Source organism: Siphateles boraxobius, unplaced genomic scaffold, assembly GCF_051911475.1.
Source record: "Siphateles boraxobius isolate OS27281-9 unplaced genomic scaffold, OSU_SipBor_1 16, whole genome shotgun sequence".
NCBI lineage: Eukaryota > Metazoa > Chordata > Actinopteri > Cypriniformes > Leuciscidae > Siphateles > Siphateles boraxobius.
Window position 1 is genome coordinate 20388634 of NW_027508766.1, and position 20794 is coordinate 20409427.

Genomic DNA, 20794 nt, shown 5'->3' on the forward strand with positions numbered 1-20794 from the left:
ATGATATTTACAATTGAACTGAAACGGAACTCAATTTAACACTGAACTGACTTCAGATAAACAGTGACTATTTTCTTTTAGAGCTGTTGTACAGCCGAAATGAAGTGTTTGCATCATTGAATTATTATCATTGTAAATCTGCTTTGCTACAATCTGTATTGTATAAAACGCTATAAATTAAAGGTGATTATTTGACTTGACATTACCCATGATGCTGTACAGAATATTACATCAATCAGAAAGTCTAAAAAGGAATGCATGCCAAATAAAGTACCAGTTGCTCTTTAGCTCTGGCCTCTCCCATAAAGCACTGCAAATCTCTATGCTCTCGAAATACTTGATTGTATACATATGCAAACTTTGCAATACACTTAAAATGCTTTGTTTTTATATATAATCAACATCTGTAAAAGAGTTTTATATTTCTACATATTTTTCAATTCAGTTACGCAGTTCGCAATGCTTCATGAGATGTTCTTTCCATTAGTAAAGCCGTGAAATAGACAGTATTGAACCTTTGTCTTTTTCTCCGATTTTCAATTGTTTTTGTATTTCTTTGTTTTTTTTTCAAATAAAAGTTTGTAGTGTTCGATTCATCTCATAGCTGATGGGAAAAATTAATGGAAAAAATATTTTTCTGAACCAGCACAGCTGAAAAATTGGTGGACACTGTTAACACAACCCTCACATTTTTAAAAAACACCATTTTGTATGATTTAGAATGAAAACAAGATGTTTTCCTCATGGGTCCTTCATGTCTCCACAAGGTGAAAAATTACTGGTATTACAATCTTTGTGGGGACATGGTTTATCATAAAAAGGAGCTGCAGAAAATACAAATCTTTTTTAGTTTAAGAATTGCAACATTTTATTGCATAAAATGTATTTGGCATCAATTAGTAAAGTATTTTGAGTGTACAGTAGTATCTAAAAGCACTATTTAAATGCTTAATGAATGAATGAATTTATTAATTAATTTCCACAATATTCTCTATGAACGTTTGGTTCAAATAAAAAAATGGTACACTGCTGTAAATGCTATAAATTTACTATATAAAAAAATACATTGGCATCTAAGAAAACCACTTTGGTCAAAACCAGCAAAGAAGTGAAAAATTCATCAGTCAAACGTCGGATTTTGGTCATTTTTGTAAGGTTAGAGAAATACAGAGAAAATTGGCAATGATGGTTTATTTTCAGTATACGATCACGTTTATCGTTGTATCGAGCAACGAGGTGAAAGTACAGGGTTGACCTCTCCTCATCATATGTAAAGGTTGTCCATTAGACGCAGCACTCTCACCAGGGGCATCTGCTGTTGTTTAGTCAGCGTTGGCTGTAGTAAAACTAGCTTCACCAGTAGATGGCGGCACTGGGCTGTCTTTGTCATCAGTTGAAATTTTTTTTGAAAAAGCCCCTCTGAAAAATTCAGCAGTACAAATTTTTTTACATTTTTTTTTTTTTTTTTACAAATAATAGTAAATTAAAAACAACAGATCCATTGGACACAAATATCAACAGTTAAAGGTGAAGTGTAATTTCTGTGGCATAAGCATTGCAAAATAGAATTGTAAAAGCGATAAGAAAAAATTTAAACAGATTTCCTAGACCACAAACTCAAAGTCAAACCCTCCACTTGATGGGCTACCATCCTGCAGAGTTTAGCTTCAACCCTAAACAAACACACCTGAACCAGATAACCAACTTGTTCAGGAATACTTGAAAATAAGCAGCGTTTGAACTGCATAGGTTGCCTTCAGGAGCAGGGTTGGTTACCCCAGTTTACACTCTTCAAAGGAATATTTTAACTTGTAGTTAAAAAGTATATATACATACATATATATATATATATATATATATATATATATATATATATATATATATATATATTTTTTTGTTGTTGTTGAAAATGACCTATCGTTTCGCTAGATAAGACCCTCTTCCTCAGCTGCAATCATGCACAGTCCGTTGAAGCACTTCAAAGACCTTTGAAACTGGATTGATTTGGACTTCAAAACGTTGGTTGCCATTGAGGTGCATTATTCGAAGAAAAATCCAGAAATGTTGTCCTCAAAAAACTTAATTTCTCTTCCACTGAGGAAAGAAAGACATGGATATCTTGGATGGCTTGGGGTGAGTAAATTATTAGGAAATTTTCATTTTTGAGGTGAACTAATCCTTTAATTTGCTTGTTCAGTGTGTTTGGTTAGGGTTAGAGACAAACTCAGCAGGACACTGGCCCTCCAGGACTGGAGTTAAAGAGCCCTCTCTTGCAGTTTTTAAAAATGAATATTGAGTATTTTAGGATAAAAAATTACACTCAAGCTTCAACTGTCAGTTGCATGTACTGTATTATGTGTTATAAACACTGACTTTATACAGATGCACAAAGATGATCGCCATAGCAATGAGTCCAAGGATGACCGACAGAGATGCAATAAGCACTGTGAAAAACTGAGATGGGACCTCCAGCTCTGTCACAATCTGTAGAACACAGAGAAACAGAGAAGATGAAAAATGACTCCAACAAGGTCAAATACACCCTCCAGAAGAAGATGTGGTAACACTTTCTATGAAGACCATGTTTATAAAGAATTATATTTCCATTTATACTTATTTATATGCAAGTATTACTATTTTATAAATATATTTAAGACCTATAATGCATTATAAGAACAGCACAAATTACAGCACAAAACTATGTAATGCACATTGAAAAAGCAAATGCATGACTTATAAGTATTAATTACTCCGTTGTATAGTTACATGAATGTATTTATAAAGATGCAACCTGTGCTGCTATAATGTTATTACATTATAGTTACAATCATTTTTTTGTATTTCAGATTTATTTCTGTCAAATAAGTGAATATATTGTTGTTAATAGCCATGTTGTGTTCTTATGAATACGTATTGTGAGTGATAATACAGTTACTAACCTTTAATAATAAAGTGCTTTAAATAAAGTGAAAACATAGGATGCAATTTTCCTAAAGCAAATGTTTAGAAATCATGAAGATGTGCTCATTATACATTTTAAGTGGTTTACTTGTAAATGTAACTTATGAACAATATGTCCTGTAATAATAAAAAAATCTTTAATATAAACAGTTGAAATAAATTATCTTTTTAAATATTACATACTAGAAAAACACTGCAACAATATTTTTAAAGTATAATTCCAAGCTGCTATAAGCAATACCATGCTTATGTTTGAGGAGATATAGATTTTAACAAATCAACACTACACTGTAAAAAAAAAAAACGTAAAAAAACGGTAATTTTCTGGCAGCAGGGGCGCCAGAAAATGTTTGTTTAAAAACAGAAAAATACTGTCATGAAAAATACATAGATAAACTGTAAAAAAAAACAGTAATTTCTTATCCTATGATTACGGTTTATTACTGTTATTATACACAAAAATGTCCTTATTATACCATGAAATCTTTTCATTTTAACATATATTAATTGTTAAAATAACAGTCATACACCACTAAAACACAGAAAAATTATATTTAAAGAATGATAAAAAAAGTTTAAGTACAGATAATATATATTATATATAATATATTATTATTATTATTACAGTTGGTATTGTATGCACACATACAATGTTTTTATAACAGTACTTAATTTTATTTTTCAATTTAGTTAAACTGCAAAAATAACTAAGATTTGCTTTAATAAAAAAAACAACAACAACAGTAAAATTAATTTTTTGTTTTATTTGTTATCAGCAAATACACTTCATAGAATCGTTAGCAGCATATGTTAGCATACATATTTAAATGTAACTGGTTCTCTCCACTGGTTAAAACTAACCAACATAAACAGTCTTACAGTCTTTACTGTGAGCATGACAGCTTTTTTTTAACCCTGTACTTTGAAGTGTACACAATTTACATTAAAGTACACATTAAAACACCACACTCACTCAAGATAACAGCCAGCCACAAAATACAAGCAGAATGAACCCTTTAAACATTACAGAATAGTATACTGTATAAACAAATTGGATGAAACAGAAAGAAGCTGGCAGGTGAGATGATGTCTACTCTCTCCATTCAAAGTTTGCAATGTTTGTAATCAATGAAAGAACCTTAGGATTCATGGACTGCTGTTTTTTAGATGACTTCTTCTCCACTTTGGTCCCCCGATCTGGATTTATTCTGAAAAGGCATCTGTGAAGACAGAAATACACTTGAATATAGTGCTACAAAATTTCATAATCAGCAATTCTGATGAAGCAATTCAGCAAATAAAAAAAGTATTTAAACACAGCAAGAGATGTGACACCGACATATCTAAAGGTATAGTTCACCCCAAAATAAAAATGTCATCATTTACTCAACCTTAAGTTGTTACAAACCTGTATACATTTCTTGTGTTTAACACAAAATAAGATACTTTGAAGATTTTTTTTTGTAACCAAACATTTGATGGACCCCACTGACTTCCAAAGTATCTTTTGTGTTCAACAGAATACATTCATACAGGTTTAGAACAACATGAGTGCAAGTAAACGATGACAATTTTATTTTGGGGTGAACTCTCTCTTCAAGTATCTCCTATTAAAGGGATAGTTCACCCAAAAATTAAAATTCTATCATTGTTTACTCACCCTCAAGTTGTTCCAAACCTGTATGAGTTTCTTTGTTCTGCTGAACACAAAGGAAGATATTTGGAAGAATGTTTGTAACCAAACAGATCTCGATCCCCATTGACTACCATAGTATGTACTTTTTCCTACTATGGAAGTCAATGGGGACCGAGATCTGTTTGATTAAAACATTCTTCCAGATACCTTTCTTTATTTGTTCTGCTGAACACAAACACAGAGGTTTGGAACAACTTGAGGGTGAGTAAACGATGATAGAATTTTCATTTTTGGGTGAACTATCCCTTAAAGGAGAACTCCGGTCAATTTTAACATTGAGCTCATTTTTTAGTAAATTTGGAGTGCTGTCAAAACAGAGAACAACGACAAAAATCGGTGTTGCTTACATCGTGTTATCCTCGTTTTAAAATTGGCACCCTGTTGACTTCAATGGGGCAAGATTTAAACTTAACCAGTTCTTAGTCTTAACATCCTTGATGTGTCACTACAAGTGCCCAGCCATGTTAGATGATTCCTTCAGAGTGAACACGAGTGAATCTGACTGCATTAGATGTGAAAGATATGAATAAAAATGATGTTATAACAGCCAGCGAACATACCTGTATTTACATCCTGTTTTCGGCCGAAGTCTAAAGTAGTCGATTGTCGAGTTCACGCGCGTGATCATTGGTAACTAAACCTATGCGCGTGAACTTGACAATCGACTACTTTAGACTTCGGCCGAAAACAGGATGTAAATACAGGTATGTTCGCTGGCTGTTATAACATCATTTTTATTCATATCTTTCACATCTAATGCAGTCAGATTCACTCGTGTTCACTCTGAAGGAATCATCTAACATGGCTGGGCACTTGTAGTGACACATCAAGGATGTTAAGACTAAGAACTGGTTAAGTTTAAATCTTGCCCCATTGAAGTCAACAGGGTGCCAATTTTAAAAAGAGGATAACACGATGTAAGCAACACCGATTTTTGTTGTTGTTCTCTGTATTGACAGCACTCCAAATTTACTAAAAAAATTAGCTCAATGTTAAAATTGACCGGAGTTCTCCTTTAAGCAAGTGTGCCGTTCCAACTACCAGTGTTAAAATCTGCTGCCAGTGTCAACATCTCCATAGATCATAAAGGTAGTGTTACACCATTTGGTCCATATATACACAAACTTGTTGTTCTTCAGGAAATGCATTTTGTGGTTAAACTTCAAGTCATACCTCTGGATGAACTCAAGAGTTGCTCCAAGTTCCACTGGATAACTGATGTTGAGGCAGTAGTAGGTTACGAACATCATTACAAGGGCATCACCACAATTTGTAACACCATCTTTCATGATGGTCTGGTCCACAGCAGTCATGAAGTTTTCAGCTGTCTGGGGAGAACTCCCTACAGTACACCAAAAAAAATTTGGTTAAAAAAAGTCTAACATCATGACTGTCAAACGACCACATTATTTGTCTTGCATATTAGCACAATAACAAGAAAACTTTACTATTCTGGGTTTTACCTTTCCATTATGTTAAAAAGTTAAGGGTGTCCTGTGTAATACAAATTAAGATATTTAAAAGTTCTCAGCTGTTTTGGTCCAAACAATGTAGGTGAAAGGCCACCAACATTGAGGATACACAAAGATAAAAGGATGAGTGTAATTCATTTGACCCATGAGGTTTAATCCAAGTCTTCTGAAGCAATACAATCACTTTACTGTTTATAAATATAAAATTCAGTTGTAACACTTAATTTAAAATCACATATAAAATAAATAAGGCTGTAAAGTGAAACCTAATTTGTCTATACATTATGGCAATGGTGATTAATGAAATTCTATGCTAAAAGAGATTGTGTGATGTGACATTTTTGTATGTGATGTGGATGTACACTAAAATATTATTTGATACTGTAGTTATTAATAATCAATCTCATCATATAAAGTGACCACATTTGTTCAGAAGACTTGAATTAAAACGAGTAAAATGGATTACATTAAAGGTGAATGGTAACCAACAAGTTCCATCAATGTATGAACAAAAACAGCTGATTACTTTCTGCAATATCTATGTTCTAAAAATGAACACAAGTCAGACAAGTTTGGAATGACAGGGTTTCGGCTTGACTACCCCTTTAATAAACTTTTCAAAAATTTGTATTTAGTACCACCATGCTAGTGCAACGCTGATGAAGGTCTAATTGCAGAAAATGCTTCTACCATTAACAAGACATACTTAAGTTTACTAGAATCTCTAGCCAGTGCCTGATTTAAAATGCCTGCATCAACCTGTTCATAAATTGAAAAATGCCTTTTGCTTAAATAGGATAAAACATAAAATACCACATACCACATACAACGACGCAAGGCGTGCTGGGCAGTTGATCAACTTCAGATGGCAGACACGTCTCATCAACCATCACAAACATCTTGGCCTGATCTTCATTGAAATGTTTCAGAAGCAGCATCACACATCCAGGAAGATAAGCATCTAGATCCTTCGCTTTGGCACTTTTAATGCCTTCTAGGATGCTCTCTATTTTACTGTTCTTCTCATGGGAGATGAGATATGAAATGACTCTTTCACATTTACTTGAGATGGCTCCTCTGTCAACATCCATACCGGTTAGCTCTGTGAAGTGGGCCATTATCCCACACATCTCAAACAGATATGGCCACTCTTTTACCAAAACAGGGGTTTCCATTCCACTTATGTCTCTTCTCTGACTGTAGAAAGTAACCAGCATTTTTTCTTGAATACTTTTGGTGTTCTTGCTTTTGTTTTTGTGCATGTTCTTTAATTCTTCTTGTGCACATTTCTGAGTCTCCTCAGTTTCACCCGGTGGCAGCCGTTTTGGTTGCCAATTTGTGCAACCATATGTATCCACTCTTCTTATCTTGGAAGGTGGCTCTTCTCCCTCACTTGTGCTGGATGTCTGTCTTTGCAGGTAGAGTGAGGTTTTCCCTCTTTTCATGTTGTCAAGTCTAGTCTGCATCTGCTTGGTAAGGGAGTCATAACCGCTACCAACAACTTGATCTTCGATTACATCTCTGAATGACAGAGGATATCTTAAAACAATCTTCCTGGCAATTTCACATAGATGTTTCTTCCCTGGTGTAGGGCAGATGGTTAGAATCTCTCCTAACATCATACGAATCATTTCACGTCTTTCACTTCCTGTTGGCCGCTCTTTATTTTCGAGCTTTCTGGTAATTTCTGACGGCATTTTACTCCAGGGTATCTCAAAATTGAAGTGCCAGTTGTTATCCACTGGAGAGTTTCTATGAGGAGTTGAGACTTCACTTGAGCTTGAGGAAGACTGTGTAGAGTTGGAATGATCTGCAATGTATCCACCTGGAGAGGTCAGAATTTATTTTAGTATTCACTACTGGCCTCTGACCACAAGACGTGGAAGAGTGAAAAAACAACAACAAAAAAAAACACCTACTGTATGTGAAACACTAATCTATTCTACCAGGTTTACCATCCAATTTAAATGATAAAGCCTTTTCAATTGTAATTTTGATGCATCAGAGTCTAACCCTAAGCAATACAATATCTCTTATTGTATTTTTCAGGCTTGTTTGTCTCAGCGTATTTTATAATTATTACTGTCTTTTGTTCTGTGTTATTTTAATTCAGCCAAAACATTTTCATCACACATACTTGTAGATGAATGGTCTCTGCGTGGCATTGTTCATCTGGGTGTGGCTATACATCTTTCTGGCTCAGCTCTGGTGGGCAGATCAGGAATCTCTTTGGCGTCCTTTTCAGCTGGACAGAAGACAATAGGATTTAGGCCTGCAATCACGTTTTGCCGTTACAAAGCTTTTTCAAAATCGCTTAGCAAAACTAAAATACAACTAATCTATTACGATGTGAGGATTTAATATTTTTTATGTGTTTACAACTTACAATTAAGTATACTTACAAAAAGCTTTAAATCTCGCAATCAATTTTCGAGCTTCAATTGGCCTGAGGATATCAACAAGATCTGCCTCCTGGACATACTTAAAATCTTCCACAGTTTCCACACCCAAGGTCTGAAGAGCTTCTAACAGATGTTCATTTGAACTTGAATTTGGCAGCACAGAGTCAATGAAGTCAGAAAGACCACTGTATACATCCATCACTAAGAAAAGAGAGTCAGACATTGTAATTCAGTGTTAGCCCAAATAAATCTCCAAAATGTAATGTATTCTTCATTTCTTAGCTTCAGAGGTAGCTATTTCACTATTAGCTTTCAACATTAGCTTGATGCGTGTAGGTATGTTTCTGAATCCTTGTGAAGTGGTGACTGTTTTTATCACTATCTGTTTTTAAATATTTATGGAACTCTGTTATTGAAAGTTTAATGCTAAAATGTAATTTCAAGCATTTAAGGACCTCTTCAGCCATACTCAAGTCCTGCAAAGTCTACTGTACTCATCCTTATATTACCTAGTGCTCACACGGTCACAACTCAGCATTAAATTACCTACTCAATATCTACTTTGCTATGTTTCAGAGAAATTACTCGAGTTCCACAAAAAGCATAAGCAGGCAATGGATAGTAATCCAACAACAGCCCTCCATTTAGGCACCTCATGCCCCCACATGCTGTGTGAATTTTATACAGTCCAAACTCTGGTAAATACTGTGAACCATGAGGAGTTACAAGGAAGTACACATTTGTATCCATTATTAGCATAAGTTCGATTTGTGCAAACTCTGTTGGCATGCCAGGACCTATGCAAAGAAAAAATCCCTTTCTGTATAGAGTGCCTTTCCACTGTATCTCAGTAGATGCTTCAAGAGCACACTGATCAGGCAAGCTTGCTTCTACTGCACTGCGTACTGCATCACTGTACAACTCTGCATGAAAAGGGGTGGATTGTTTCACTTGCAAAGTAGGAGCAAAGATAGAACTTGAGTTTAGATATGTTTGCAGAAGTTGGTGGTTATTTGCAAGTGTCTGGCACACATTTTTGAAATTTTGTGTTCTTCTCACACATCTTTTGAAATAGGAATGCTTGCTTTCGAATCTCATAGTCCACAATCTCATGAGTGGGCCAAACTTGAGAATCAAAGCAGGATAGTGGCCAATGTAATGGTGCTTTGGTTTGAGTTTATGATCAGGAAACATCTCCTTTCTTGTTTCTAAATACTCCACAATGAGAACATTGAGCAAAGCAACTTGAGAGTGAGATATTTTAGGGGCACATATTAATTCCACAAGTTCTTTCAGCTGGACTGTCAGCTGCCATATTGGATCATCTGTTTCGGCAATCTTTTCACCTATTATAATAGGAAGAAGCCTCAGGAGAGACCAGTTTTCTGTTGCCTGGCCACCTATTTTAACTCCCTTTTCAACAACCTCTGAAGGAGTAGAAGTGGCATCAGATCCCTGATAGCTGAGCTGCCTGATTCTCCGGTTTAGCTGACTGTAAGTAAAGAATTTCTTTACCTTCACAAAGTGCTTGATGTACATGGCCAAGTCATATGCCACAACTCCTTCAAACACATCATGTCCAATACAAGGTGGGAGGCCAGGCTGGCAGACATGAAAGTGAGGGAATTGAAAACTGAATCAAATTTTAAACCCCCGCTTTCTGTCAGGGCACCACTTCTTATCTGTTGTATTGCCTCATTGTAGTTTTGCACTGTTCGGGGTGGTGCATCTTTTTGAAAATCATGGAACTCACTTCTAGTTACCAGGCAATATCTACAGAAGTAAGTGGAGGTACTGAAATTCTCTGTGAAACCTCCAACATTGTGAGACCCCAAATTATCTCCAGCAATGCAAAAAACTGATGCCTTAACAACATGCCCAGATATCACAAGCCCATTTGTCTCCAGTTCCTTGATATCTGACAGCACTGTGGAGAAAACTTTGTCGTGGCCAAAATATTTAAAGTGTTCTTCCCTACACAAGAGCACAAGCTGCAAGTTTTCAACACTGGAACGATAAAATGGGTCAAGATTGGCCAGTGTAAAGTAAACCCCAAGTATCTTGTATTTTTTTTTTTTGCTGACCCAAGAGGATTAACAACCTCAAAGGCATCTTGATACAGTATGAGCTTTATACTTATACCCGACTCCCTAAACAGTGTATTACTCTTGTAGACAGAGCCATCTCTCACATCACTTAGAACATGTGCATAAGTGTCATCTTCATGCTTTGTACATTCTTTCCACACAATTGGGTCTTTTAGCAAAGCCTGCAAAGTCTCTTTTATTGGGATATACTGAGCAAATTGTTCCTTTCGATTATCATCAGTGCCTAAACTAATAGTTTGAGGATGTACATAAGAGAAGTTTGTCTGGAAATATTTCTTTCTCAAATACTCAGTAGAGAGTGCAGGGCTACAGGATGCATGCAAGCTAGAATCATTTAAACTTGCCAGAACATCTTTTATTTCTGACTCCGTCAATCTGGTATTAGCTTGCAGGACACCTTTAAGCTGATTTCTTGTGTACTGGTGACACACATCATTTAGATTGTCTACTTGTTCCACAATCATCTGAATAGTGGAGGAAGGTACAAGGTATTTTGCCTGTAACTTCATGTAAAACATACACAAATTTCTCATATATGGCCCTTTCATATCAGTTGGGTCCAGGATATCCTCAGGCTCTTCAATGCTTACATCTGATGGACTTTGAGCAACATCAAGAGACTGGCTTGGCACAGAATCAACAAGATACATAGTTGAGACTTGAACAGATGCAGCTTTTTTATGATTTCTAGAAATGTGTGCAGTAAAAGAGGACCTCAATGAATAGGCTTTGCCACAGCCTTTAAATGGACACTTAACCTCTTCTTTCTTTGAAACGTGCAACTTTAAATGATCTAAAAGATCTTTCAGATCAATGCATTGTTTCTGGCAATGTGGCTTTTCACATTTCAGTGGACCCTGTACGGTTTCACAGTGTGACACGGATGACTGCCTATGGTGGCGCAACATATGGCTTTTAAAGGAATTGTACTTGGTAAACCTTGATTTGCACCCAATTACACAACATGCATATTCACCATGTGCTTCATTTAGGTGTAATTTTTGATGATTTACATACCCCTTCACTGTTTTCGTAGAAATGCCACATATAGGACATGTGAAAGCATTCATAACACTTGCCATATTACAAACTTACTTTAATATAATGTTTGAGCTTGAAGACTTCTGACTGATCTCAATTCCAGAAGTTCCAGATAGCTAATGTTCCAATTCCTGGTATTGCATCAAAAAAAACAGAGGGGGTGGCTGGGGAGAAAGAAGTTAGCATATTAATGTCTGTGCAAAATTACATTACATTAAATTGTAACACAGCAACATTGATTTTCTTGATGTACTTGAGTCACAGATTCAGTCACAAACAAAAATCCTTAATTCAGGCATTCTGAAACGGTCACTGGTTTTAAGCCTTTACAAATCGAAATAAAGTACGTGTTCCTTAAACCTTGTAAATTTCCTTGTAAAAATGTGACCATTTAGTACCACACTACGAGTATTTCCCTTATGTCATTTTAGCTGTAAAATAATTACACTAAATTTGCTGACATTATTTTTTGGAGAACAATCGTGAATGCTTTTGCCAGAAAGCCACACAGCAGGGCTTGGTCACCAGAGACGGCCATTAGTGTACAATTTTAAACCAAAGTCAACGTTGACTGAACACTTTAACCCAAACAATTATATTTTTCTATCACTTTTGACGATGTTTTGGCCATCGTTAATGCGCTTAACAAGTGCGCAGCATATTTGAAAGCTGTTAGCAGTGGTCAATTTTAGTTAGCATGCAGCCACGTGCCCCACAGACACGGCCACAAAAATAGAAGCTAGCAGCTAACTCAAAGATAACGTTAATGTTCTTATAAATGCAACGTTAAACGGCGTTTAGGTAAGTTAACGTCAACACAAAGCTCAAATGTATCTGCAACCTAGCTAATGTAACATTTAACATACATGTTTTGTTTTCGGTCGTCAATCTTAATGTGTACTCTAGCTATATGTCAGAATTGCGTTGAATTTTTTAATGTGTCCGACCAGTAAATATTTTTTAGACGTTAACGTTACCTCTCTCACACGTGTTGCTTCCTCGAAAACAGCAGAATAATTCACCAGCGCGCCGCCGCCACCGTCGTCTTCATCTTCATGTCACGCGCTTCTTTCTGCGTGCACCCATTGGCTTAAATAATTATTGCCCTGAAAATGATTTGCTGAACACAGAGGTTTGTGATTTTTCTTTTGCATTGGTTTTCGTAGCTTATTATTTAAATTGCAACGGTCTTTTTTTTTAAACAGCTAAACTTGTTTTAATTTCTTAAATTACAAAGTTACAAGTAAAGAAAATATACTTTCAACTAGGATATCTCTCTTTTTAACAGATCTCTGATAATCTGTGACAAGCTAAGGGGTGTCAGAAATGGACAGTTGTTACAGTATTTCATCTGTTAAAAGAGGCCAGCAGGTTAATAAAAAAAACTTTATTTTTACGGTTAGTTTTGTTAAAATTAACATTGAAAATCTGTTAAAAAACAGATCTGTAGTGTATTCCATTTATACAGATTTTCTCTGTTAAATTATGTTACACATGTCAATAAACAGTTTTTTGTTGTAATTTTAATCAAATATTTCTGTCATTTAAATGTATCTGCAACCTAGCTAATGTAACATTTAACATACATGTTTTGTTTTCGGTCGTCAATCTTAATGTGTACTCTAGCTATATGTCAGAATTGCGTTGAATTTTTTAATGTGTCCGACCAGTAAATATTTTTTAGACGTTAACGTTACCTCTCTCACACGTGTTGCTTCCTCGAAAACAGCAGAATAATTCACCAGCGCGCCGCCGCCACCGTCGTCTTCATCTTCATGTCACGCGCTTCTTTCTGCGTGCACCCATTGGCTTAAATAATTATTGCCCTGAAAATGATTTGCTGAACACAGAGGTTTGTGATTTTTCTTTTGCATTGGTTTTCGTAGCTTATTATTTAAATTGCAACGGTCTTTTTTTTTAAACAGCTAAACTTGTTTTAATTTCTTAAATTACAAAGTTACAAGTAAAGAAAATATACTTTCAACTAGGATATCTCTCTTTTTAACAGATCTCTGATAATCTGTGACATGCTAAGGGGTGTCAGAAATGGACAGTTGTTACAGTATTTCATCTGTTAAAAGAGGCCAGCAGGTTAATAAAAAAAACTTTATTTTTACGGTTAGTTTTGTTAAAATTAACATTGAAAATCTGTTAAAAAACAGATCTGTAGTGTATTCCATTTATACAGATTTTCTCTGTTAAATTATGTTACACATGTCAATAAACAGTTTTTTGTTGTAATTTTAATCAAATATTTCTGTCATTTAAAAAAACAGGGAAAACACTGTAAAATTTATTGGCAAAAACTGTAAAAAAAATGTTTTTTTTTACAGTGTACCATTCATGACCTCTAATGCAAACATTAGCCATTAAAGACATAATTGATCAACAAGTCTTTATAAATATATTTATAGAGTAGTTATACTTATTTTTTAAGTAAGTATAAATGGGCTTCATAGAAAGAGTTAGCGATGATGTTTTATTTTTCTTACGGAGAGCTGATGAGACTCATCAGGGGGATACTGGATGAACCTCTCAGTGTCAAATGAGAGAAACTCCCAGCTCATGATCCTAACCTGCAAACCAGACACCTGAAAAACAAGCCTAGATGTCAATGACACTCACCCAACAATATTATTGATTTGACTGCACCGACACTACTGAAATTATCTCCTTGAAACAATCTGTATTGTTTCAATATAAAGGTGCCTTGACTTAAAGGTGGTTTACCCTACAATGTAAAAAGAAGAGGCTACAGGAAAAAAGGGTTGGTATAAGGGATGCACCGATACCCCTTTTCCTGATCACATTATGAAATAAATGTCTTTCCCTTTCGAGAGGTCTCTAGTATTGCGCAAGCTAGCTTACGCTATGGAAAAACTCCTTTTCTCAGAGCCTGCCAGAATGGGCGAGGCTTATAGCAATATAAGCCCCCATTTCACCATAGAATTCAGATTTAATCTCCTTAAGCAAGTTTCACTTCGCTGACCTCTGGATGAGAAGCCTCGCCGCCGTCGAAAAGCCTTCAGCGGAACAAGCACCTGCTAAGCAGTTCTGAGGACGCCGGCTTCCTGGTTTTCAACTGGACGCCGTCTTCAGCCCGCTGTTCTGCTGTGCCATCCAGGGAGCTATATCCTTTACAACAGAGGATGCCAGAGCGGATGAACACGAGCGAGCACACGCCGGCCCAGTCCCCGCGTGCCTTGCTCTTTCCCAGAGAAACACCCTCGCAAGGTGCTATTTGCTCAAGTGGACCAACGCCCCTCTCAGCAAATGGCCAGTCTCGTCTCTTTTGGTGAATCAGACGAGGAAGATGAGAGAAGGATGACAGCGTTTTTCTCGCTGCATCCGAATGCAAGGAATGGCAGCTTTTCTCGACTCCCCTATCTCCACCACCGATCTGTTTGGCCCAACAGTCAAAGGTTTCGCGAACGTTACACAGAGGCTCAGAAAGTGTCGCTGGCTATGCGTCACTTCCTCCCTAAACGATTCAGCTCTGCTTCGTGCCATTGCAATAAACAAGTCTGTTTTAAAACATGCACACCTGCAAACAAACGCCATTTTTACGGCGACCAAAATAAAGCACGAAAAGAGGTCTTTTCTGTCTGTAATAAATGTAGGCTGTGTGCCCACTATACAATACGCACCCCTGCACATAAGCACTGTCCCCACAGTATCAGTTTTCCCGCTGGATATGTAATGAATGTAGGTTGTGTGCCCAGTATGAACTACGTACCCCTGCACGTAAGCACTGTTCACTCAGTATCATAAACACAAAACAGCTGGGCAGCCAGGTCCCTATCACAAAGCGGCCCGTCCCCAGACTTCATTCAACCCTTAGCTATGAGGGCCAAGGCCTGGGAAGCCATCCCCAGAATATAAAAATGGGTGTTGAACATAATAAAAGAAGGCAACTCGCTACAGTTTGCCGCAGACCCCCGCACTTTCTAGTTGTGGTTGAGATATCGGTGAGAAGTGAAGCAGCTCACGTCCTTCGCACCGAAGTGTCAAAATTGTTAGTGAAAGGGGCTGTAGAGCCAGTCCCCTTATCACTAAGCAAGTCAGGCTTTTACACTCGATATTTCCTCATTCCAAAGAGAGATGGTGGCCTCAGGACCATCTTAGATCTCAGACACCTGAACAAAGCCCTTACTTGGCCTGCATGGCCCGTTCAGAATGCCGACAACCAAACAATTCCTTGCGCAGATTCGCCCAGGGGATTGGTGTTTCTAAGTGGATCTGAAAGATGCTTATTTTCACATTCAGATAGCACCCCATCACAGGCCATTCTTGAGATTTGCCTTCGAGCGGCAGGCTTATCAGTACACAGTCCTACCATTCGGGTTATCCCTAGCACCTTGTACGTTTACGAGTGCATGGACGTAGCTCTCATCCCCCGAGACAATGGGGAGTGCGAGAGTTGAACTACCTCGACGATTGGCTGGTTATAGCCCAATTGGAGGCGCAGTTAATAACTCACAGATCCTGGCTCCTCATCCATCTAGAATGCCTAGGTCTCAGGATCAATGCTTCAAAAAAAGCAATGTCTCCCAGCTAGGGTATATCTTTTCTGGGAACAGTCATAAATTCTGTACAGATGAGAGCATGGCTGACGTCAGAGCATGCGCTCGCCATTCAGCATCTAGCAGAATCATTCAGAGCAGGCGCTTGCGCTCCTATCAAGAGATTTCAGAGGATGTTAGGCCTCATGGCCAGGAAAGTGATCTCGACAGATGCTTCCAAAAGAGGTTGGGGGGCTCTATACGAGGGCAGGCCCATCTCCGGCCTTTGGTCGAGCCCGGAGAGGTGTCTACACATTAACTGTCTAAAGATGAGAGCAGTCGTGCGCTTACTCAAGGGGGTCAGAAGGCTAAACCCGGCCGACCCCCTCTATACCTATTTGGGACCTTTCCACGGTCCTGGAGGCCATGAAAGGGGCCCCTTTTGAGCCACTTCAGTCTGCTGGCGTGAAGCTGCTTTCACTCAAAACTGCCCTCTTGCTAGCACTGAAATCAGTCAAGCGAGTGGGTGATTTGAAGCACTCTCAGTAAGCAATTCCTGCCTTGAATCTGTACACTGCCAGCCAGAATCTTTCCGCCTCAACCACAGCCAGTTACTGCTCCTCTCTGCTGCTTCAGATAAGTTGTTTACTGTGCGACGCAACTCTTGGCCACTGAATCCGACGTCTCTAAGGAACCGGGTTGTAGCGTGTGCCACAAATCCTCGACAACCCACTTCCACTGTATAAACTCGGACTCTCCATCCTCGCTGTTCTGCTTCAGTGGCCAGCTGAGCATACCGCAGTTTCTTCCTCTCATATGCCTCATCTACAGCATCCTCCCATGGCACTGTTAACTCAATTGCAGTTGAACAATGCGTGCTGATCCAGACCACAAAACAATATCTAGTCGGAGGTTAGTGGTGGCAATCTCAGGTGGAAAAATAAGCCGCTGATCAAGATCAGTCAGCATTTTCCAGTCCCTAGCAGCTTCCAGTTGTCCTGGGCGAGAATTGGTTTTAACACCTTTTCTTGGTGGTTGCTCGCCTGGGCGGAGGAATATTGTCTTCTGTGTGTAATGTTTTGCTAGAACAGGTGGCAACTTATTGGTCATGTTACGCTTGTCTTCCAATGCTAAAGCCAAACATCGCAGTTCTTGGTCATGGCGCCAAGTAAACCGACCTTGGCTAAGAGCCACCTTACATCCTGTCAAAATGTGCCTTAGTGTGTCAGGTGATGAACACAAAGGACAAGAGGGATCCTCTCCTACCCAGAGATTTAGGTTCTGTGGTGATGGGAGAACATGTTGACCTGATAAGCAAAACGATCCTACTCTCTTCCATTGACCAAAGGTCTTGCCAGCCTATCTTGCGTTGTTCCACACTCTCCCATCTCATCCACTCTCCCTGCTTGGCCTGGGAAATGGCCTTTATACTACACCTCATCCTCTCCTCCTGCTTTCACACCTCGTTGCCTACCAGCTTCCTCCTTTGAACTGGAGCTGCCTTGTGCCATTTAGGAGGAGCTAAACTGAGCCCAAAACCCCCTCTTCCATGCTGTATTTGTCCCACGATATCACCAATTTGAAGGGCAGCCTTTGCCTCTTCCACAGATTTCTTTGCTGACCACTTTCTACCAGTTTTTAACACAGGTGCTGCCTCCCTTACACATTTGTCGCGTGACTCTACTAAGGTCATTTCCAGTCTGACCTTGGCGCACTTAAACTCCTCGGTTAAAGCAGAGACTGGCAGCTGCAATATTCCTTTACTGTACAGTCCCACTCTGCTGAGGCAGCGTGGAACTCCCAACCATTTCCTGATGTATGAACTTATTAACGCTTCCAGCTTATCCACTGTTGTCAAAGAAACCTCGTACACAGTCAGTGGCCACAACAACCTCGGCAGTAGACCAAACTGAAAGCACCAGAGTTTTAGTTTGCCTGGTAGAGCGCAGCTGTTTATGCTCTTCAACCCTTCCACTGCTTGTCATCTAACTTCTCCCACTCAAACTGTGTCCTTTAGATCCCCATCGTACAATCTCCCAAGACTCTTCACTGGCTTCTCAGAAACGGTTGGTATTGCCTCACCATTAATGAAGAATGTTTTATCTACTACCTTGCCTTTAATTATCGAGATATAGGCATTATAGGAGAATATTCAGAGCTGTTATTTGGGAAAAGGAGGTTGCAAGAAGTATTTAATAAAAGGGTGATTCCCCCCCCCCACCCCCCCACAGACACAAGCTACACTTAACAACACTTTCACTTTCTTCTTATGAAAGGTTAGATTTTTGCGAGTTTTTGGAATGAAAGATCAAAATGATATGCAGATTTACTTTTACAGCCATCTTTGATCATATTTACCAGGGATAAAAAAATTCTGACCACAACTGTACTTCCTTCAGTTATTTTCATGGTTAATTATGCCTGTTAAAATGTATTGTACAAGCCTCTGTTACTTTCACTGGTCATTCTATTGCTGCATCATATTTTATTTTTTATTTAATAGCACAGCACATATTTAGAACGGCTTCAACAGGACTCAAAACTTTTTTTCTACTGGCCTGGTAGGGTCAGTGGTTCAATATTTAGACACTAGTGAAATATCCCAATTCTCTATTACAATTGTGATACTAAACTAGTCAGTAATAAAATGAGAACAAATGTGACCCGTCACAGAAACCAGGGACACAAGTCGGCAGCACAACTTTCGAGCAAAATGAGAAAGAAGAGTTTTTTTTCAAAATTGGTGATTTTCAATTTTTTGGAGAATCTGTTAATTGAAATCACGAAGAAGCCTCTCCATGTTTGAGATAGCAGTATTGGTATATTTAAAAGCTTACATTTTGAGGTTGAAATCGGCTTGTTTTCGGAGATTCTAGCGTGCAGTAGGGGCGTGGCGTGTCATTGTCTGTGTGTATTTCCATACTGAATAACCCGGCGCTTTTGCCCCCGCCCTCCAAGTCAACCACATGGCTACTTATTATGCTGTGCTCTGGCCAGCTCTCTCTGATATCAAAATTCAATGAAGATGGATGCCGCAAAGATTGTCGCAGACGAGATGAACCGTCTGGCAGTTACACCGAAAATGTTTTCGCCGCACTTCGTGGGCTCGGGAAACTGAACCGGAGGTATGGGCGCAGCGCGCTCGCCCTCAGTGCTTCAATACGGCGGCTCGGCTCGCTGACAGCGGTGGCTGGCTGTTTCATATGTGACGGAGAATCGAAATAGAGGATGCAGTTAAGACCTTTGCTGCTGCGATGAAGGCCTGCCGTGCGTGTTTCTGAAATGTAAGTTAAGCTTCATTTGCTCTTTAGTCGTTATTTAAGATGCTGAACCTGCTGATGATATAATGTGCTTGCGGACATTTCATTTGTGTGTGTATACGCACATAAGAAAGTGGTGTAAAGAGATTTGCAACAGTAATTTGAGGAGGTGAAATGTGATTATTTGGAAAATTGCAGAAATGACTGCTTAAAGAAAAATGCCAGCAGGCATTTGCCTCCTACATAAACTTTAATATTGTTGACATTTTGGGCAGACGAGCGTTGCGTACTATTTGCGCTATATGTAGGCCTATGGCTTATTGGTCTTTGTTTGTTGTTGTTGGTTTTGCGTTATATGTATATGGCATATTGGTCTTTGTGTGTTGTTGCTGGTTTTGCGTTATACTGTATGTATATGGCATATTGGCCTTTGTGTGTTGTTGCTGGTTTTGCGTTATATGCAGGCTATATGGCATATTGGTCTTTGTGTGTTGTTGCTGGTTTTGCGTTATATGTATATGGCATATTGGTCTTTATGTGTTGTTGCTGGTTTCGCGTTATATGCAGGCTATATGGCATTATTGGTCTTTGTGTGTTGTTGCTGGTACGTTGCAAATAGAGGGGCAGCACAATTGTTTTTCGCCTAGTGCGGCAGAAGTGCACTCATTCGAAGTGTCAAAAAAGCTGTAAAGCACATGGAGGAGCTTTACAGGGGGTATGGCTTATCTAAATGAGATGTAAATGAGCCCTATTGTCACCCCCAGCAGCAGAGACAGGTGAGAACTGCACAATCTTTAGCTCGTTTTCTCCTCTTTGAGCTTTTTTAAGTGCCTACTTTAAAATGGCCACAACTTCTCCAAATATTATCAGATTTCCACATGTTACACATCGTTGGAAAGCTTGGATATTACACTCTCAGAATCTATGAATAACTCAAAATGCCCCAGAACCGACTTGTGTCCCTAGTTTCCGTGACTGGTCACAAATAATCGAATTACAAATAGCACAAATAAATATAATAGAACAAAGATACAAATGAAATTAAAGCTGCAAACAGCATTTATCGGTGTTCAAGCAGTTAAGGCACTTAAGGCAGTTAAGCTCAAAAGCATCAAAAGACATTAAGTTTTATGTAGCAAGCATTTAACCACTGACATCATAGAGGGAATCAATCATGTTTTAGCATGATTTACCATGATATACCAAATTTTATTGTGATTTTTCATGATTTACCATGTTCCAGTATGATTTAACAAGAATCTAGCATGCTTTACCATAGTTTACCATGATATACCAGGTTCTAGTATGATTGACCATGATTTACCCTGCTCTGGTATGGTTTACCACAATTG

At 38.3% G+C, this 20794-nt stretch overlaps 1 long non-coding RNA gene across 2 annotated transcripts in view; it reads right to left on the reverse strand.

Annotated features, from left to right (window-relative positions):
• Positions 1–842: 842 nt before the first annotated feature.
• LOC143739417 (uncharacterized) overlaps positions 843–20794 on the reverse strand; it is a 65618-nt gene continuing 45666 nt past the window's right edge. For both annotated transcript variants that reach the window (XR_013204191.1, XR_013204190.1), the window contains exons 6-8: positions 14173–14271; positions 2374–2484; positions 843–1419 (exon numbers count right to left, since the gene is read on the reverse strand). This is a non-coding gene — a long non-coding RNA (uncharacterized LOC143739417). The remainder of the gene's footprint in view (positions 1420–2373; positions 2485–14172; positions 14272–20794) is intronic.